Source organism: Halichoerus grypus, chromosome 4, assembly GCF_964656455.1.
Source record: "Halichoerus grypus chromosome 4, mHalGry1.hap1.1, whole genome shotgun sequence".
NCBI lineage: Eukaryota > Metazoa > Chordata > Mammalia > Carnivora > Phocidae > Halichoerus > Halichoerus grypus.
The window spans coordinates 101,943,947-101,965,233 of NC_135715.1; the positions used below are offsets into that span (position 1 = coordinate 101,943,947).

The following is a 21,287-nucleotide window of genomic DNA, read 5'->3' on the forward strand; positions in this document are numbered from 1 at the left end:
TAGAACACACCAATGGATGTAGTAGCAGTGGTGGGAGGGAGGCATGAGCAAAATGGGTGTAGGACAGTGGGAGATACAAGTTCCTAGTTATGGAACAAATAAGTCACAGGGATAAAAGATACAGCATAAGGAGTATAGTCAATGGTATTATAATTAAAGTTGCATGATAATTAAAGTTGCATGAAGCTATGTGGTGAGCATAATGTATAGACTTGTCAAATCATTATATTGTATGCCCAAAACCAATGTAACATTTATGTCAACTATACTTCAATTAAAAATATAAAGTAAAAAAATTAAAATGTAACAGATGACATAGCAGGATTATGTAGACAGAACAAAAATAATTTATATATAATTAGTAGGTTTATAAGCAAATTTAGTAAGATTAATGAATACATAATCAATATACAGAGTCAACTGTGTTCCTCTATATAAACAAAAAGCAGAAAATAAAATTTTAAACTAAAACCATTCTCAAGAGCATCAAAAAATTCAAATTTTAGAAATAAGCCTAATAAAAAGAAATACAAGAACTGTAAACAAAAATTATAAGAGATGTTTAGTAAAATTAAACAAGACATAAAACAAAGAAGTGATAACCCTGTTAATAGATTGGAACTGATTATAATATAAACAAACTCTTGAGATGATGTGACATGTCACTAAAACAACATGAACATCAGCAAAAACAGGTATTAGTTCTGAAGGTGGGGGAGAAAACTGATATTTTTGGAGTGCCTATCACAGTGTCTTCTTTTTGCCAAGAATTTGAACACATACTGTCTCATTTAATCCTAAGAACTTTATGCAACAAGTACTTTTTTCTTCACTAATGAGGAAACTATGACACAGTGAGTGAGAAAGCCAGGATTCAAATGTAAGCTTCTATGGCTACAAAGCCTAAAAAGAAGTAAATCTTCATCCAAAGAATTAAAACACAAGCAAAAGTCAAACAAACTAACAGGGCGCCTGGGTGGCTCAGTTGGCTAATCGTCTGCCTTTAGGTCAGGTCATGATATCAGGGTCCGGGGACTGAGCCCAGTGTCCAGCTCCCCGCTCAGCAGGGAGTCCACTTGTCTCTCTGTCCCTCCCCCCGTTCGTTCTCTTTGTCTCTCTCTCTCTCAAATAAATAAATAAAATCTTTAAAACAAACGAAAAAACAAATCCTGTCTTGATGTATGCTCCTAGGAAGATGGGGTATGCAATCACTGGGAAAAATTGTTTGACAATTTCTTAAATAACTAAACATGCAACTACCATCTGACTCAGCAACGGTACTCCTGGGCATTTATCCTAAAGAAATCAAAACTTATGTCCACAAAAACAAACAAACAAACAAAAAATACACATACACAAAAAAACAACTATTCATGAATGTTTACAGTAGTTTTATTCATAACAGTCAAACACTAGAAAGAACTCAGTTATACTCATAGTGAATGGTCAAACTGTGGTACATCCATATCATGGAACACTATTCACAAAAAAGAGGCACAACTGATACACACAACAATCTGGATAAATCTCCAGAGAATTATGCTGAGTGAAAAAAAGCCAATCTTGAAAGTTTACATATTGTTTGATTCCATTTATATAACATTCCTGTAATGATAAAATTATAGAAGTGGAGAAGGGATTAGTAGTTGCCAGGGGTGAAGGTGGAGAGGGACAGAAGTGATGGTTGCAACATGAGATATCCCTGTGGGATGCAACTGTTCTCTATCTTAATTATGTCAATATCCTGGTTGTGATATTGTACTATAGTTTTTTAAGATGTTACCATTGAGGAAAACCGGGTAAAGCATATGCAGGATCTCTTTGCATTATCTCTCACAACAGTATGTGAATTTACAATGATCTCAAAATAAAGTTTAATTTAAAAAAATGGGAAAACACTCTAGCTTAACACACAGCAATGGATCTCAAAGTGCAGGAGGAGGTCCACAAAGATAATACTCTAAGATTATGTAGCCACTGACAAGTAAAACATATACCTGGGTCTCTGCTTCCTTTTCAACACAGGAATGCACCACCTCTGCTTCAGAGCTAAATCACAGTGAAAATATCTATCTTAAACAGTCAAAATATTTGCCCTGAAAAGAATTTCAGTTAAAAAATAAGTAATTATCTAATGAATCTTATTCCTGAATTTCATTCTTTCACGCATTCAACAAAAATATATTTGGGTGTTGACATGGAGCAGACACTGCACTAGGCTCTGGAAACATAATAATACAAAAAATAGATGTAGTTTTGAAGAAATACTATAGGGAAAGTACTAGGTATTAAAGAAGCATATAACAAAAATTCAGTTTTCAAATTTGGAGGTTTGGAAGGCTTCCTAAGAGATACATACAAAGCTGAGACATAAAGAATACACAATAACGAGATGAGAAGCATATACAAAGGCCCTGATTTGGAAATAAAAGGCAGAGAGCAGGTAGGAATTCTTAGTCTTCATTTTACTGGACCTATCAGTAAATCATTCCTTCCTCATTAAATCACGTTTTTCATTTAAGATTCTAGAACACCACATCCCCATGGTTTCTATCCTACTTCAATGGTCATTCTTGCTCAGTCTACACTTGGGCTGGTTCTTCCTCATCTCCCTGCCCACTTAAGGTTAGAGTGTGCCACAGCTCAGTTCTTAGTAACCCTTGCTCTATCCTTCAGAGATATCATTAGTGGCATGGCTTTAAATATTACCTCTATGCCAATGACTCCCACATTTATATAAAGAGATCAGACCTCTCCTGAACTTCAGACTCGTAAATCTAACCAAACATCTCTACCTAGCAGTCTAATGGGCATCTCAAACTTAACACAACTAAAACTGAACTCTAGATCTTTCTCTCAAACCCTGTTCCATCCACAATCTTCCCCATCTCATCTTTCCAGTTGTCCACACCAATTCCTTGACTCCTCTCAGTGTCTCTCATCCTGCATATCCAATTCATTAGCAACTCCTGTTACATCCAAAATATACCCAGAATCCCACCATTTCCTACTGCCTCTAAATCCACTCACCCGATCTGAGCTACTATCATTTCTAGTCTGAATTTCTGCAAGAATCTGACTGATATCCCAGCTTCTACCTCCCTCCCTACATTCTCCTCTCAATGTAGCAGTCAGTGAAATACTTTGAAAAGGTAAGTCTGATCCTAACACTCCTCAGCAGTTCCCAGTTTTAGTCAGATAAAAGGTCTATTAATGGCTTATAAGCCCTTCTACAATCTGCTCCCACTCCTACTACCGTCCCTCCTCACTTTTTCTTCTCTGTCACAATGATGTCCTTACATGTTCCTGCTTTGGACTCTGCACTAGCTGGTCCACTGGCTTATACCACTCTTCCCCCAATTATCTACATGGCTACTTCTCTTGATTCCTTCAAGAGTCTTTTCTGAAATGTCAAATTTAAAATCTGACTACCTTATTTAAAATTTCAACTTTCACGCTTGCTTCAGCAGCACATATACTAAAATTGGAACGACACAGAGATTAGCATGGCCTATGCCCAAGGATGACACACAAATTCATGAATTGTTACATATTTTTCAGAGAAAGAATTTTAAAGTAAATGTGGCAACAATATGTGATTCTGGGTCAAGGGCATATGGGAGTTCTTGGCACTATTCTTGTGACTTTCTGTATGTCTTAAACTATTTCAGAATAAAAGTTTAAAAATTTAAAAACAAAAAACAAACAAGAATTGCAACTCCCTATTATCTCTACCTTACCCTACGTTTTCTTTCTTGACAGCACTTACCACTTTGTAAGACACTATATGATTTAGTTTCCTATTGCAGTTTTTGTCTTTCCCCATGAGGGTATAAGCTCCAAAAGGACAGAGATTCTTGTCTGTTTTGTTTCCTGGTGTATTCCATGCATCTAGATATGCCCGGCACCAAGCACTCAATATTATTTGTTACATTCAAGTTTCAAAGGACAGGGGTACCATGATTAGAGAGTTTAGAGGTAGAGTAGTTCATAGAGATGAGGAAGTATAAAGTAGGACCATAGGAGTGCATGGCTGAACTAGTGTGGAAATCAAATTCACAGGAGAGGGGCGCCTGCGTGGCTCAGTCGTTAAGCGTCTGCCTTCGGCTCAGGTCATGATCCCAGGGTCCTGGGATCGAGCCCCGCATCGGGCTCCCTGCTCAGCGGGAAGCTGCTTCTCCCTCTCCCACTCCCCCTGCTTGTGTTCCCTCTCTCGCTGTGTCTCTCTCTGACAAATAAATAAAATCTTTAAAAAAAAAAAAAAATTCACAGGAGACACAGCAGTCCAGGAACTAAGAAACTAGCATGTTGTGTCAATTGGGCTAAACATTCAAACGCAGAAATCACCCTAAGTAGACAGAAAGACAGTAAGTCAAATTCAAGTTTTAGCAGGGAAATTGGGGACACAGTTTGCAGAATGATTAAGATTAGAGGGAGGGTTGTTTATTGAATACAGATTAAGGCTCCCTATTAGGATATTAGGGTATTAGAATACCCTGAAGAGTCATCTCTTTGCTGGTGCTCTTCCCACGCTGGCATTGTTCTTCCCTCAGTCACTGGGTGCCCTTCTCTAAAGAGCCTTCTTTGCTCACCCAGCTAAGAAGACAGCTGTCTCACATACTCCTTTTTTTTTATGGCATATGTAATTCCTACCTCCCATGAGGCTAGGAGCCATGCCCGATTCAACTTTGTATTCCTTCCTGTCCCCAGCACACTGTGCACATTCTCTACCAGTATTTGTTGAATGAATAAAATAAATAATTTGTGATTAAAAAAAGTTCTAAGATAGAAAGGATGCCTATATATGGAAAATTCTTCCTACTACAGAGTATCAATCAAATCTTCTGTTGAAATTAAGATCAAATTCAGTTAATCCAGATAACTAAATTTCATAAATTCATCCTAGTCAAACAAAAAAATGATCCGTGGAAATGGTTCCAAGTAGTACAGCAGTTTGGCTACATAGATACAACCAGTAAATACTGTGACAATGAAATGCCTTAACAAATCTTGGAGGACCTATGATAAAACATCTGATTACTCACACCTCCTCTCCTCCCATCCCACTAATAATAAGAGGCAGGTGGATAGAGGCAAGGGAAGAGGACTAGAAGCCAGGAACCTCAGTAAATACCTCTCCCAACTAGGGAAGTAACCATGTAATAACATAAATAATTCCAAGTTCCTTATTGGGGATATAAATTTGGCTTGAAAAAGTACCAGTTCCTGCAAGTGGTTAATATGGAGGTCTATTGGACAATTCTGCTTTAAAGTACATGGATTCCAGAAACCACAGATTCACAAAAAAACAAAACAAAGTTTATCGTTGTAAGTTTCAAAAGGTAGTCAATGAAGAAGTCTACTTATCCACTCAAATATTTTCAAAGTGATTATACACAAAGTCATATATTCAATCACAGAAACTCTTCAAATCTGAACAAGACTTGAAAATGTACCTATGTCACATTTTAACATACTCAGTGCTTTCATAATAGCATACATTCTCTTTACGTTTATATCTGATGTAGCTATATTTAAAAATTGTCAGTTAAGCTACAACCTAAATTAAATAAATGGAAATCACATTTTTTGTCAATAAAACTGAATATTCTAAAATGATAAGTTAATTTCAGTAAATTACAAAATTATATAATATTTAAAAAATCATTTATGGGGCTTTAAAAACTACCATATCTAGTATCTAATTACTTTAAAAGCAAGGACACTAGAACCTTTCATTCTGTAGGCAACTGTTTCCAGAATAATGATACAATACCTCCCACTTATTGAGTGACCTCTCTGTGAGCACATTTTTTTTTTAATCTCTTGTAATTCTCAAAACAACTCACAAAGTATTATTATCCTCACATTAAGGTCAAAAAAATTGAGGTTCAGGAAAATTGATGTGAAATAATTTCTTACCAGTTAGCAACTGGTTATATTAAGTAAGCCTGGAACGGTGATTTTTCTAATTTTAAGTCTGAATTTTTGCCATTATACAACACTGCCTCTTAAAATCACTCACTCAAGAGATACTTTTTGAGTGCCCATTATGTACCAGGCATTGCAGAAAATACCACGTATACAAAGATGAGTTTGTGCCATTGCAGCCTCACATCTTAGCCCAATCTAGGGCAGAAATAAGACTTATAAACAAATAATTGCAACACAATGCAATAAGTGCTATGAAAGAAGTAGATATATATGAATACCATATAATAGTGGATGTGTTTGCTCTGTGTAAGGTAGCAAGCAATCAAAGAAGGCTTCACTTATGAGAAAAAAATGCTTGGTATATAAGAGACATTATATTAAGTATTTTTTTTAAAAGATTTATTTGAGAGAGTGAGTGAGCACATGGTGGGAGGGGCAGAAGAAGAGGGAGAGAGAATCCCAAGCAGACTGGGTACAGAGCCCCACACTGGGCTCGATCCCAGGACCCTGAGATCATGACCTGAGCCGAAATCAAGAGTCAGACACCTAACCAACTAAGCAATCCAGGTGCCCCTATATTAAATTAAATGTTGATGCAAGTTGAAACTTAAAGGAAAAGCAGGGTTTGCAGATGGACAATCAATGTAAGGATATTCTAGACAGGAAGATGCCTTATTTGCAAAAGCACAAAGTTTCAGAAAAGCCTAAGCAGTTTAGCATAGCTAAAAAATACAGTGCTTGTGACAAGTGGTAGAGAAGTAATATTATGCCAGGTTAGGGAGGTTCTCATATGCCATGTGAAAATGAGTCTGGACTTTATCCTGTAAGAAACTGGGGACCTTTCTTAGACTTTGATCAGGCCATTAGTTTACAAAGATTACCTTGTCAAATATGGAAAAATAGATGTAAGGGTTGGAACAACATTTTAGAAGTCTACCACAAATAGCCCAGGTAATACAATTTATAATTTTTTTGCTTCAGACTCCTATATTTAATTACCTACCTGACATTTTGGACATCTCACAGACATTTCTAGCCTAAATGTCCAAAATCAAAGTCTTATTTCTCCACCAAACTTGGGTGCTCCCTGTCCAATCTCTCAGTCATAGTACAACCATGCAAGTTACTCAAACCAGCAACTTGGGTTCGCTCTTGATTTCTCCCTCTCCTTTACCCACCAAACTAAATCCATTTATTACTAATTATTCCTAAGGCATATCTCAAATGCATCCATTTCTTTCCAGTTCCATTGCCATCCCAAGCTATTACTGCTCAACTGGAATACTGCAATAGCTCCCAAATGGACTCCCTGACATTTTCCTTAATATCAGTTGGTTTCCTTAAAGCACTTATTATAATTAGCAATTCCTCTATTTACTTGAATTTTGTCTTTCCCTCCTATTAGAATGCCTTCATAAAATCAAAGACCATAAACTGTCTTGTTTATCATTTTACAGCACACTAGCATCAGCCAGGTCAATAAACAGTATTAACACAACTACCACATACTTACTATAGGCCAGGCACTATTTTATGTGTTTTATGTATATGAAGTCATTTAATCCTCACAACAACCTGTGATGTAGGTATTCTTTTTTTTTTTTTAAGATTTTTTATTTATTTGACAGAGAGAGACACAGCGAGAGAGGGAACACAAGCAGGGGGAGTGGGAGAGGGAGAAGCAGGCCTCCCGCCAAGCAGGGAGCCCGACGCCGGGCTCGATCCCAGGACCCCGGGATCATGACCCGAGCCAAAGGCAGATGCCTAAAGAATGAGCCACCCAGGCGCCCCTGTGATGTAGGTATTCTATTGATAAGAAAACTAAGGCACAGATTGCTAACTAATCTGCACAAGGTCACCCAACAAGTACATGGCAGAACCTAGAATCAAACCTAGGCAGTCTGGAGCCCATTCTCTTGATTATTAGCTAGTACTTCTCTTAGTAGGTGCTCAATAAATATTAACAATATTTATTATTTATTTATATTGTTAATAAACAAATGAGAAGAGGAACAGGTTTAGGGGACATGCTAAGTTTGAAGTACTTGGAGAAGACTATGAAGTACAGAGGGATAGTTACAATAAGCATGCCAAAGGGGCGCCTAGGTGGCTCAGCCAGTTAAGTGTCTGCCTTGGGCTCAGGTCATGATCCCAGAGTCCTGGGATCAAGACCCACATCAGACTAACTGTCTTGAGGAGGGAGTCTGCTTCTCCCTCTGCCCCTCCCCCATCTCATGTTTTCCCTCTCTCTCTCTCTCTCTCTCTTTCAAATAAATAAATAAAATCTTTTTAAAAAAATAAGCATGCAGAAGTCATCAGCTTCTACTGGAAACCACCTGTAAAATGGAAGCCCCTTTATAATAAAAAGCGATCATATAATTTTTAAAAAATTGGAAATGCTCTTAAACTGTAATCTTTTAGATCCAATTCTGTAATAAAAACATGTTTTCACAAAGCACAGAGAGCCCCCATTGAGCCTTGACTGTATCTGAAAAATTCTGTATTAATAAGAAATGAAATACTTGTCATTAAGTAGCATTCAGTATCTATATAAATGTTAAACTTGTACTTTATTAAAATATAGAAGTGCCGAGATGTACTTTTGACAAAATGATACCAAAATCCATCTAAAAAATACAAGAAAATATGACAATAACAAGAAAATACCGAAAAAAGAAAAGTGGAAGCACACTTTACCTACTTGATATCAAAACATAGTCTAAAGTTAGAGAAATTAAGATAATGTGTATGGTTCAAGTCGAAGACAGAACAATGGGGGAAAAAAAACAGAGTCCAAACAAAATCAAGTATGTATAAATTGTAAAATTAAATGTAAGAACAAATTTTAAATTATATATTCATACTATTTTTTATTATCTAATTTATAAGCATCAGAAATGTTTTTCTAAGCATCACAAATAAACTAGAAACTGTAAAAGAAAAAAGGCAGATTTCAAAAGTAAAATAATTAAAACTATTTCATGGAAAAACAGCATTAAAATTTAAAAAGACAAATTTCAAAATGAGAGTCAAGGCTTGCAAAATATGAGAGTTAAAAACCTAAGAAGTAATTCCTTTAAAATTAAGAGATCATGATAGCCAATAACAAGCTACTTAAAAGAGATTAAACAATGGACACTACACATATAAAAAATGCTCAACATCAACAGAATTCAGTTACAAACAAAATAATGAAGAATCACTTTTTGCAATCTGATTGGATGGGATAAAAGATGGGAAGTGGGTGCTCTCAAACACTGTTAGTAAGAAAATGGGCACAACCTTTCTGAAGAGCAATTTAGGAATTATAGAGTATTTGTGGTTAAATAACCTACTTCTAAAAAGTTAGATTTACAGGATAATCAGACAAGCATATAAAGATTTGTTCACAAGAGCATTCTTTTTAAATGTTAATAACCGACCCAACAATCCCACTTCTGGGCACATATCCAAAAGAAATGAAAACAGGATCTTGAAGACATATGTGCACATCCATGTTGGCTGCAGCATTATTCACAATAGCTAAGAGGTAGAAGCAATCTAAATGTCTAATGGCAGAGGAACAGATAAATAAAATGTAGTGTATACACACACAAACAGGAATATTATTCAGCTTTGAAAAAGGAAATCCAGTCATACACTACAACATGGATGAACCTTGAGGATACAATGGTAAGTCAAACAAGCCAGTCAAAGAAGAACCAATACTGCCATGAGTTCACTCATACAAGTGAACTCAAGTAGTTTAACTCTTCAAAAAAAGTAGAATGGTAGATGCCAAGGGCTGTGGGAGGGGGAAAAGGGAGTTGTACAAAAAGTGCAGTTTCAGTTTTACAAGATGAAAAAGTTCCATGTATCTGTTTAATGACAAGGTACATATACTTGACACTATTGTACTATACACTTAAAAATGGTTAAGATTGTAAATTTTATGTTTTTTACCACAATCAAAAAAAGTTAATCAAAAATACTATCCATCAAGTAGGAATTATCTTAGAGACATACAATGAAATACCAGATAGCAACCAAAAATGATATTTTAAAAATGACATTAATATATATCCAGTCATATCCACAGCCTATTGTTGAATTAAAAAAAGTTTACAAAAAAGCAAGGTAGTATGATAGCATTCATGCAAATGTCTGTACCTATAACAGATCTGTAAGGATATTCACCCCAATTTAATGGTGGTATCTCTGGATAACAGTATTACAGATGACCTCCTTTTTTATATTTTCCTTGTTTTTAAATACAATGAGTACATACTATGTACGTGACAGAGAATACTTCAAAAGAAGTGACTGCCACCATTTGTTCCAGAATTCTAGAATGGAATTTTACATTTCTCTCTCCCTATGTGTCTATAGCACATATTGGGGAATTAATAAATATTTGAGAGGCAAGATGAGTAGTGATTAAGAGATCAGAAATGAGACAGACCTGGATATGAATCTCAGCTCAGCTCCAAAATTTACTGATCAAGGCCTTAAAGTCTTAATGAACGTCACTGAACACCAATTTCTTCAACTATAAATGTCACATAACAATACTTGCAGATTATTTCAAGAAAAATGTACTTAAAGCACTTAATATCATTCCTGGCTGGGGAAACACTCAATAAAAAATGATGGCCACAATTACTATTTCTTACTTGAAGAACTCACAACAAAAACAAAACTAAGCATCTATAGGAAACTACACTGCAAAATTATACTGAAAATCCCAACTGCATTAAGAAAACAAGAGACCTATATTGTACACCTTAAACTAATACTATATGTTAACAAACTTGAATTAAAATATTACCAAAAAAAAGAGATAATGCTTTGACTGTTGGTCCCACAACACTGATGCTTTACTGAAGAAAAAAAAAAAAAAACCCAAGAATGGTAATGGACCATTTTTGAGTATTAATCCTGTACCCTTCCGTAGCTTATCTCCTTCCAACCAGTCTTTAGTAGAGTGTTTGTATGTAAGGGAGTTGTTAGTTCAGAACTTCTAAGACCATTTTTATTCAAACAGACGACCTGAAGCCATGCTTCATGCACGCAAAGCGGCTAAAAACATTAGAGGCACCCTCCACAAATACACGGGTGCAATCTAATCGTGAGCAAGTCAAAAGGTAAGAAAAATGGGACTCTGGGATTGAAGACTAGAGGTGGAGAATGGCATTCCGGACTTAGGAACTACCGCCATCCCATTTCACCCACTCTTTCTTTAAAACACAATTACATGCCGTTCAACTTCCTATCTCTCTCGAAAGAAACTACTGACTTGCCCGCCACGCCACTCCGAAAGCCACACCTGGTGTATTCGCTGCAGAATCTCCAACTCCCGCCACAGGTTTGGCTTGCGTCCGCCCCAAGGCGGAAGTGACTTCAAAGGGACAAACTGAAAGTAAGAGAGTTCAAATACCAGGAATCTAAAACCCCTGCGGCGTTCTGAGAAGACTCTTCTCTGAGTACCCTTCTCTTTTATGCCTTCCTCTTCTGTTAGGGTGGCAAAAAGGATTCGCCGCACACTTGCAACTTGTTCCCCGCTCCAAACTCCAATCATTTAAGGTCGTCTCCTCTCATTGGTCAACGAAGTGCCATGGGTATCTCCCAGGAACTACAATTCCCGTCAGGCCCCACGGGAAGTAAAAGCAGGAAAGGACAGCGGCGGGGGCAAAGCACGTTGGGAAATGTAGTCCCCCGCAGGCCGAACAGAGCAGTAACTCCGCCTTCCCCCACTGAAGCTGGAGAAACCAGGTGTTCGGCTTAGAACCCGTTACCGCTAAAGGGAGGAGCCAAGCCCTTAAACAGCATTCCTCACTTCCCCCTCCCATGGAGGATAAAAATGTTCATTCACTCCAAGAAAGCTTTATAAATATTCCCTAAAGAAATATGGTTGTCTTTCCGATATCTCCAGGTCAGTAAAAACTCCACAGAACTCTGCCACCTCAGGCTCCCAACTCGTGGGAAAAGGTGCCTTTTTTACAAGTGGGCAAAATGGCTGTCCTCTTAGTTTTACCATTGGTTGTCCTTTGCGTCCTTCAAGGGCGGTTACTTATCACCGATTGGTTCTTTTTCTCTTGAGGGTGGAGGAAGACTTGGCACGGCTCTCCCGCGGCCCGGGAGGAGATAAAGGGGAGGAGAGAAGGCAGTTTTTTCAAGCCTGATTGGATGATCCTCCTGTCACTCGGAGGATGTATAACCTATGATTTGTGGACTGCCCCTCAAAGAGAACGAAGAGGCGGGGCTAGTGCGTGGTGGGAAGGGGCGGGATTCTGCCAGCCGCGGCTGCCGCTGGAGCCGGTGTCCGGGCTGGTGATGGGGTTAATTCCCTTTCGTAAGACTCTTACTTGCACCCACCCAGCCCCGCCGTCGCCCCGCCGCGCCGCGCTCCAACCGCCTCCTCCTCCTCCTCCTCCTCAGTAACGCGGGTAAGAGATGCCCTCCCCTCCCCCCTCCAGCTCCCCGGGAATAACGCGCCTCGGTCCCCTCCCCCGCCCGCCAACCGGTAGCGCTAACGGAGAAGGAGGCAGGCAGGGGAGAGGTGTGTGAGAAGGTGGCCTTCCCCGCCGAGCCATCGGCGCCCCAGCCAGGCCCCCGCCGAGGTGCTGCTGCTGCCAGCCCGCCGGGAGGTCGGGTTCCGAGGGAGCCCGGCTCGCCTGGCCCGCCGCTGCGGCTGCGGCTGCAGCTGCATCCACTACCTTGTGCCCACCGCCCCCACCCGGGGGCCATGTGAAAAGCAAACCCCTCGAGGCCTAGCGGAGGAGGCAGGGGAAAGGTTCCCGAGTCCCTGCTATGGCTGCTGCTTGCTGCCTTTGCAGCCCCAGGGACTCGGGAACCAGCCACAGCAGGCCTGCCAGGAGCGGGTGCCGTGCGTGTTTCTGCTCTCTCGGGTGGCTGGCGCCGATGCCTCGGGCTCCCCGGCCCACCCCACGCCTCAGCCCCCGGCCTTGCACCGGGAGAATTTTTAGAAAGGAAATAAGGCGTTCCGACCAGTTGGTAAAATGTAGGCATATCTTGCCTGTGGTACAAGAAAAAAGCACAATGGGATTATTGAAAAGAAAGTTGAATGACTGTTAGTGCCACGGACCCCGGGGGTCAGATTTACACACCTTATGGTTGAGCCTTAGGAGCAAACCTATGTTTTTGAAGGTTTTTTTGTTCCCTTTTTTTGTTACTAGGTGCAGAGGAGAGTGCCTCTGCATTTTGAGCTTGCTTTTATGTAGAAACAAATTGTTGAGGCTGTCTTGTCCCGTGTGTAATTTCCTGGATAGCAAGTTAAGTAAAAGTAAGGCTTAGTAAATAGCAGATGATTTTTCTAATATGATGTCCCAGAAAATATGTGTATATAGATCTAAGTATCCATGGTTATAGTTTGTCAAATTGTAATTCTGAAGAAACCCTTTGCTGTTAGCTTGTATGTCATTGATTACAAGAACTTTTGAGTAATGAAAGGTGGTTAAAGTCTAACTGGAAGCTAACCTAGTTGTAATATTTGAAAGAGTAAGATCTATGTAATATTTAATATAGTCGATACCAGTGTAACTAGAGTAATTGGACATGCTTCAGTTTAATAAAATTTGGCATATTTGAGAGCGATTGCTTTTTTCTCACATATTGATTAGGCGCTCATCTTTTCACGCCGTGTGTGTGTGTGTTTTGCGTGGGTGAGTATGTCCTTAAATAATGGATTCTATAATTTGTTGTAGACAAGGCTGTATCAAAGGTAAAATTTTAGGCCCACTTCTGAGGCTTAACTTGTTACCAGAGTAAACTTGGCTTCTGAAAAAATAATCAGAGTTTTGACTATGTGTTAGACCATTTCTTCAGGGTCTAAGGAGATCCTACTGGCTTAATGATCTTACATGTTCCATAGCTAATATACTTGCACACAGAATTACATAGATCCTACATTCAGGATATGGAAGAAATGTGGATGTGTGCTAAAAAAATGAAACCCTGGAAGGTAAATTCGCACAGCTCCCCACAAAGCACTGATAAGTATATATGTATTCACGTGTCACTCAGCTTAGCATTTTCTATAACTTGTTGGCTAATTGATAAGTTACAGAATTGATACTTTCAGATCTCATATATTTTATGTACAGAAAGGGCTGATGAAAATACAGGAGACTTTTACATTCTCTTACTAGCTGTGGGACCCTTTTATGAGCCTCAGCTCAGTCTCCTCATGTATAAAGTTGGGATGATGGCACTTAACTCTTTGAGTTGTGAGGATTAGAGATGAAGTATATAAAGCTCCTACTATTGTGTTTAATACATAGCATGTGTTATTAAATATTAACTTACTAATGCATCTTAAGAGAATGAGTGATATACATGCACAAGATGTTGAAGCCTCAGAACTTGCTCTGTTATGGCAGAGTACGACGGGAGTTTTCATTTATATAGGGACTGAAATTGGTGCAGTTTGCTGCTAGCCATTTTTCAAAGTAAAAGGTATGTGGGAAACTGGTAATCAGATACTGAAGAGTTGTTGATTTTAGAGAAGGTTTTTAATTTTTGCGTTAAAATCCCCATGTTTGGAATATCTTTCAAATGAATTATTTGGAATAAAAGTATGTGGTAAATTGTTGTAGTGATAAATTGTAAAATCTTTTAAATTTTAGTTAGCTGATAGGTGTTTCAAGGTTTATATTGTTGCTTTCCATATTCACTGTGCTATCAGGCTACTGACAAGCAACTCTTTAATACAGAGTGAAGATTAAGTAAGTCATTTGAATTCATTATGGCCATAGGCTGACTGCAGTTTTGTTGCTGTTTTTAATTCTCAATATTTATCAGTACTTGAGTGTTTCTTTTCTGTGAAACAGTATCCCAGATACATTGTTCCTTTCTCTTTTCAGGCACTTTTGAAAATGTATTGGTCTTCACATATAATAGTGTCTTTTGAGTTTGTCCCGGTAGGCAAATTAAAGTTTAACATGAAGTTTTATTGTGAAGTCTTCTGATAGTAAGGCCTGGCCAGGGTTCACGGCAGCTGTACCTTATGCTGAATGGTGAATGAACACAGTATGATTGGATGCTCCTTTGGGGAGCGTTACATGGCATCAGCAGAATATTTTATAAAATTGAAATAAACTTTTTCAAAAATTATGCAGAAGAAATGCACTGCCATGCCTTGCCAAATAAAGAGATTTTCTAGTACTGGCACTTTAGAATACCTAATTATACACATTTGAGTTGATGTTAACTTTTAATTCCGCAGAAACAGAAGCACTGAGAGTTGATAAAGTTTTTATTTTCTCCATTCTTGAAAATATTACAATAATAAACACTTAAGACTTGATGGGTTTATAATATATTGTTGCTATTTGAATTAGAAAATTTCACTATTAACACTTTCATGATCTATTGTAAATACTCTGGCAGTCTGTGTGTCAAAGAGGTGTGGCTATAAATAGCAGTCAACTTTTCAAAAGGCTCTTATAGCTCCAAATCATAGAATCTATACTCTGTAGTCACACCTGTATACAGTGATGATAACTTATTATTTATAATTTATAATTTAAGATAACTAGGATACATAAGGAGCATGTCAGTTTTTTCTCAGTATAATAGTAATTTTTTCCTAAAAAAGTAAAATAGTCTTGCATTTGATCCTGTGAAGTCTCATGTTTACTAGTAATACAGACATGTGCAAAGAATCAAATCTTAAAATCAAACAGAATTTTATTAAGTTAACTTTGCTTTCCAAATAAGGATATGTTATATAAATTAAGCAAATTTGTGTGTACCTGATAAGATGTAAGCATGTGTATCTTTTCCAGAATTTAATTCAATTAGTCATCGGATGATGGTTGAAATAAGAGATGAGTTATTTAATCCTGGCTCAAAGCTAGTTCTTTGTCTTATTTTCCAACAGTTTGGTTTTTTCCCAGATTTTGTCCTTGAAAATTTTGCCTCTTCTTACCTTCTTAGTCTCTACATGTGCCTATTAACTTAAAATTTTTTCCCAATGAGTTTTGAAAACCTGTACTTACGATCTTTGTTGTTCTCTTTGCCTTGTGAACTGTAGATTTGTAACTTTAAAAAAAAAAAACTTCTACCTGTAAGCTCACTTCTCTAAGCAAATCGTGGTTTTTGTGCCTTCTTATTTCATAAATACTAAACCATATAGCATGTTTAAATTATTGTTCTTATAGCCTGCTTGACTAGTGCTTTCATCTACAACTCCCTATAAGTACTTTCTCTTGAAAAGAAATTAAGTATGGAAAATAAGTTACATATGTTTTTATTCTTGACCTTTCTTCTTGAAGGGCAATAATTTGATATTGTCTTGCCTAAGAGCTTAAAGTACTATGATTTGACTTCTCCCAACTTTAGTTTTATCACTGACAGATAAAAATTAATTTTGTGGGCTAGTTGTACGGTTAACTTTACTAACCTTTCTTCTGCTTGAAAGATATTCCTTAACCGGTATATCAACTTATAGTCTGAGTTGGAAGTTTAACTGCAGATTTACCTTGATGCCTTGTTTCTCAATAGGGAGAGAAGCTATGGAATTTAATTACAAAAGAAAGGTCTAATGTTGTGGGGAAAAAAACTGTAAATGTATGCAAAGCAAGGACTTAAATGAACATAAGGCCCTCATTTTTAAAGTGCTCTTGGGAAAGATGCTTATTACAGAATTGCTATGTTTAAAAATAGTATGTTTTTGCTGGAAACAACCCAAATCCCTTCCTTGAGTGAATGGTTAAACTATTCTATATCCATACTATGGAATACTATGCAGCAATAAAAAGGAACAAACCACTGATAAAGTAACTTAGGTGGATCTTAAAGTAATTACACCAAGTGAAAAAAACAATTTTAAAATGGGACAACCGTGTGGTCTCATTTATATAACATTCTCAAAATGGCAAATTATAAAGATAGAGCACAGATTAGTGGTCGCCAGGCATTAGAGATGGGGTTTGAGGGAGCAGGATGGTTGTAACTATAAAGGGGTAGCATGAGGGATCTTTGTAGTAATGGAACGGGTCTGTGTCTTGATTGTATGGTGGTTACCTAAATCTACATCGCATAGAAACACAGACAAATGGGGGCACTTAGGTGGCTCAGTTTGTTAAGTGTCTGACTCCAGATTTCGGCTCAGTTCATGATCTCAGGGTGGTAAGATGGAGCCTCGAGTCAGACTCTGCACTGTGCGTGGAGCCTGCTTAAGAGTCTCTCCCTCTGCCCCTCCACCCCACTCAAGCATGAGCACTTGTGCATATGCACTCTCTCACTCTCTAAAAAAAAAAAAAAGAAAGACAAATGAGTGCATGTAAAACTGGCAAAATCTGAATAAGGTTGTATATCAATGTCAATCCCTGCTTTTGATGTTGAACTGTATTTACATAATGCTATCATTGGGGGAAACAGTGAAGAGTACAGGGGAGCTTTCTATACTTTTTTTTGCAACTTCCTATGAATATATAATTATTTGAAAAATGAAAGTTAAGCGCAAACCCCGGTATTTACATATATGTTCCTGTATAGTATTGAGAAAAAATATAATTTTAAGCAAATATCCTTTAAAATACCATTCATACATTTTATATTGTTCATTTGTGTTAGTTTTACCAAGTCAAGTTCACATGCATCTGAGGACAACAGAAATACCTCTACATCAGACATATCCAAGGTGCAGTTTCTGTTTTCATTTTATATGCCTTGTTTTCCCTAAATGCCAATTCTTTCTTCATTCTCCTTTTATAAAGGCTTGCTACCCTTTGACTTCTCAACCCCTCTTCATATAAACTAAAAGGAATCTGACATTAGTTATCTATATTGTTCATTTTCTAGTTGCAGTAAAAGGATTTTGTCAAGAGGCTATGTATTCATTATTTAACCACATATTTATATATTAAACCTATTGATTATAAAAAAAAAAAGATGTTATCTTCTTGTAAAGACATACAGAACCAGCAAATAAATCATTTGGGGGAAGAAAGTGATATAAGTGCTTGTTAAGTTACACTGTAGTTACTGTATGACCCTACACTTTTTAATACAAAAGTACTAAATGTTCTAAAGCAACTGGAGAGTAATGTGAGGAGGCCAAAAGTAAAAGTTAGACCACCAACTTGGGGAGGATACATCTTTTGTGATATGGATGACCTTGATCCATTTGGAGTTAATTTTTGTGTGTGGTATGAGGTAGGGGGTCCAAATTCATTCTTTTACACGTGGATATCATTTTTATCTCCACACCATTTGTTGAAAACATTGTTCTTTCCCTGTTGAATTGTCTTGGCACTTTTGTTGACCATAAATGTAGGAGGTTATTTCTCAACTCTAAATTCTATTACATTGACTTATAGGTCTATCACTAGACCAGTAGTACCACACCGTTTGATTATGTAACTTTGTAACAAGTTTTTAAATTGGGACTTCTGAGTCCTCCAACTTTGCTCTTTTTCAGAATTGTTATGGCTATTCTGGGTCCCTTTTATTTCTTCACTAGTTTAAGATCAGCCTGGACTTTTGATACAGATTGTGGCAAACACGTAGGTAGGTTTGGTAATTTGGGGAATATTACCATTTTTAACAGTATTATATAAGAGAATTTCTTTAACATGTAATGATTCATTTAAAAAGAATAATAAACTCATTGCATATTAATATAAATACCATATTTTATGAAAAATAACTTTCCAAATTAAAAAATAGCAAGAAGAATGGGATTGTTTTACATTTTTGCAAATCTCCTTAATGTCTGACTTATCAGAAGGTAGCTGGGTTCTTTTATCTGCTTTTGCATTCACTCTGATAGGACATTTGATTTTGGTTGAAATATAAGAAGACAATTTGGCCACAAACCAATATTCAGAAGAAAAGTGAGGGGCCTCATGGACCCTTTGAAAGGATCTTGATCGACAGTGGTCCTTGAACCACACTTTGAAAACAGCTTGTCCAGTGGAAAGAAATACATGTTTGGAAACTCAAGAGACTTGATTAAATATCACAAGTCTTCCACTGAACAACTGATACGATTTTGAGCCTTTCAATCTGTTTCTTCATCTGTAAAATGGGGAAAATGACACCATACTTTGAAGGGAGGAAACAAGATCATGCCTGTAAGGTTTTGGGAATATAGAAACCACCAAAGAATTGATTCTTGTTCTCTTCCATTCATACTTGTTCACCTCTGTCTGTTGTATGGGATTAGCTAATTTTTTTCCACGGAAAGTTCACATACCACAGCATGGTAACCTTTATGTAAATTTGGTTCATTGTAGTGGTATTTACTTAAGAGTGGAGCTTTATTTATATAGTTTTCTATTATCATTCCTTTTAGCTAGGAATCACGGTAAGAAGGAAAGAGAAGGGTCGACAAAGAAGGTAAAAGAATTTATCAGAAATGGGGGAGTAATTTTGATGCCTTCTTTAAGATCATTTGTCACTCACTCCAGACCTGCTATTAATGTTGAAGAATTAAGGAAACTGCCAAAAAATCCTCTGCCTTAAATTAAAGAATGGTTCTTTAGCATGTATTCAATTAATAAAATTGAAGTATAAATGACTCCAAATCTTTAATGATTCTATAATACTGAACCAAATCATATATAGTGTTCTAAAAAAAAAAAAAAAACTCTTGCCACTAAAACTCTACATCATTAGAGTAGTAAGTTTAACTTTGCATTTATCTGCAAAACTAAATAAAGTGAATTGATTGTTAGTATATAGGACATGGAAAGTGTGGATTCATTCATTCAGAAAGTGTTTATTGAAAACTTACTTTGTACCCTCCACTGGTTTTGTAAAACAGAGAATGCCTTTGCCCTCCTAGATCTCATTTTCTTGTGGGTGAGACAAAGAAATGAAATATATATAAAATATAATGTCAGATAGAAATATAGAAATTATTGCAATGAAAACAAAAGCAGGTTGAGAGCTTAAGGATTGACGGAATGAGGTATAGGGTCTATTTGTTGAGACTGGGTGACCAGGGAAGACCTCTTGACATTTGAGCAAACTCTTGAATGAAGTAAGGGAACAAGCCATGAGATATGTAAGGGAAGAACATTCCGGGTAGAAGGTACAAAGTGCAAAGGCCATGAAATGGAGGAGATGGAGATGGAACTTATACTTGTTTACTGATGTTCAGCAGCATTGTCCTGAAGACAGTATTTAAAGGAACAAGTACATTAAGAACACTTTGAGGTGTGGCTCTGGGACTGTCAGCTGTGCATATTTTTAGCCAAATGAATCATTTCCACTGTAGACCCTCTTAATCCCAAATGTACTGCATTTTAAGGGACATTTGCAAAGTCTCAACCCAAATCTTTAATCTTCACTTATCAAGGATTTCTTGTCTTTTCAGTGCTAAACCAAAAGATGCAGTAGTTTTTCTTAAACAAAATTAACCTGCATTTACATAGAGCAGTAGGCACATCTTTGTGTTGGAATGTGAGAATTCATCTTGTCCAACCTCAGTAGTTCTCAGGGATCAATCCAGTGGCAATCACCTGGGCAGCTTGTCCTAAAGTTATCTGCTTTTCATTTCCTTTTTTCTTCCAGAGGGTATTAGAATGAGGACAGGAGAGAGAGATGCCTGGCTCCTGCCTTTCAAGCCAGCTGTGGTGGGGATCTGATAGGACAGAGAAATCAGGCAGACAGTCATTAAGCCTTTGCTTGAACTATTCTTGTGACAGGAGTACATTTCTAAGGGATGTTTCAGCGTCTTCAGGTATATAGTCACAGATATGGATATATACATATATACAGATGTGTACATAGTGTAGATTTGTATGTTTATATTTGTGTGTGTGTGTGTGTATATAGCTTTTTTTTTTTTTTTTTTTTTTGATATATGGAGGAAGGGCATAGTCAGCGGAGAGGAGATCTAGTTGGAGGAGAAGAGTGTAATTGAAATGTTAATCATAAAGGTGCATCAATATCCATGTCAAAAATATCCCACACAAAAAGTAGTGCCCCCAGAGAGTAGAACCTAAGGTGTGGGTAAGGATGGGAGACTTTACCTGCCCAGGTGTAAGACCCTCCTGCTTGGCCTAGTTGTCCTAATAACGGGGAAAAGGGAAAGGAAAAGTAACCCTGTAAATGTCCTCGGTAGGTATGTGTCTCCCCATTTTATTCCCCCTGGATGTTTAGCACCCTCTTTAGACTTACCAGATTGTATTCCATATTATTACTGGCTGAGAGACTCCATCCTAGTCCTCAAAGTGCATTAGATCTTGTCACAGTACGAGGAAGCTAGACCATAATGATACCACTTTCTGGTTTTAGGTTTTTATATTATGCAAGATGGTACGATCACAGGAAAGAAATGTTTTGAAGGACAGTTTTAAAAACTATTTTTAAATTATTTTGATAAGCTGATTTGAAAAATA

General features: G+C 37.4%; 1 protein-coding gene and 1 non-coding gene across 3 annotated transcripts in view; one reads left to right on the plus strand and one right to left on the minus strand.

Annotated features, from left to right (window-relative positions):
* The window catches only part of ZRANB3 (zinc finger RANBP2-type containing 3), a 309,431-nt gene extending 297,916 nt beyond the window's left edge, over positions 1-11,515 (minus strand). The window contains exon 1 of one of the 2 annotated variants that reach the window (XM_078070719.1): positions 11,351-11,515. The gene's annotated coding sequence lies outside the window, so the exon portion shown is untranslated. Of the gene's footprint in view, positions 1-11,239 lie in introns of both variants that reach the window. The other variant, XM_078070718.1, reaches the window with a different exon arrangement.
* On the plus strand, positions 3,459-3,558 carry LOC118527431 (U6 spliceosomal RNA). Its single transcript, XR_004913112.1, has one exon. It is a non-coding gene; the product is annotated as a U6 spliceosomal RNA (small nuclear RNA).
* Positions 11,516-21,287: the final 9,772 nt, after the last annotated feature.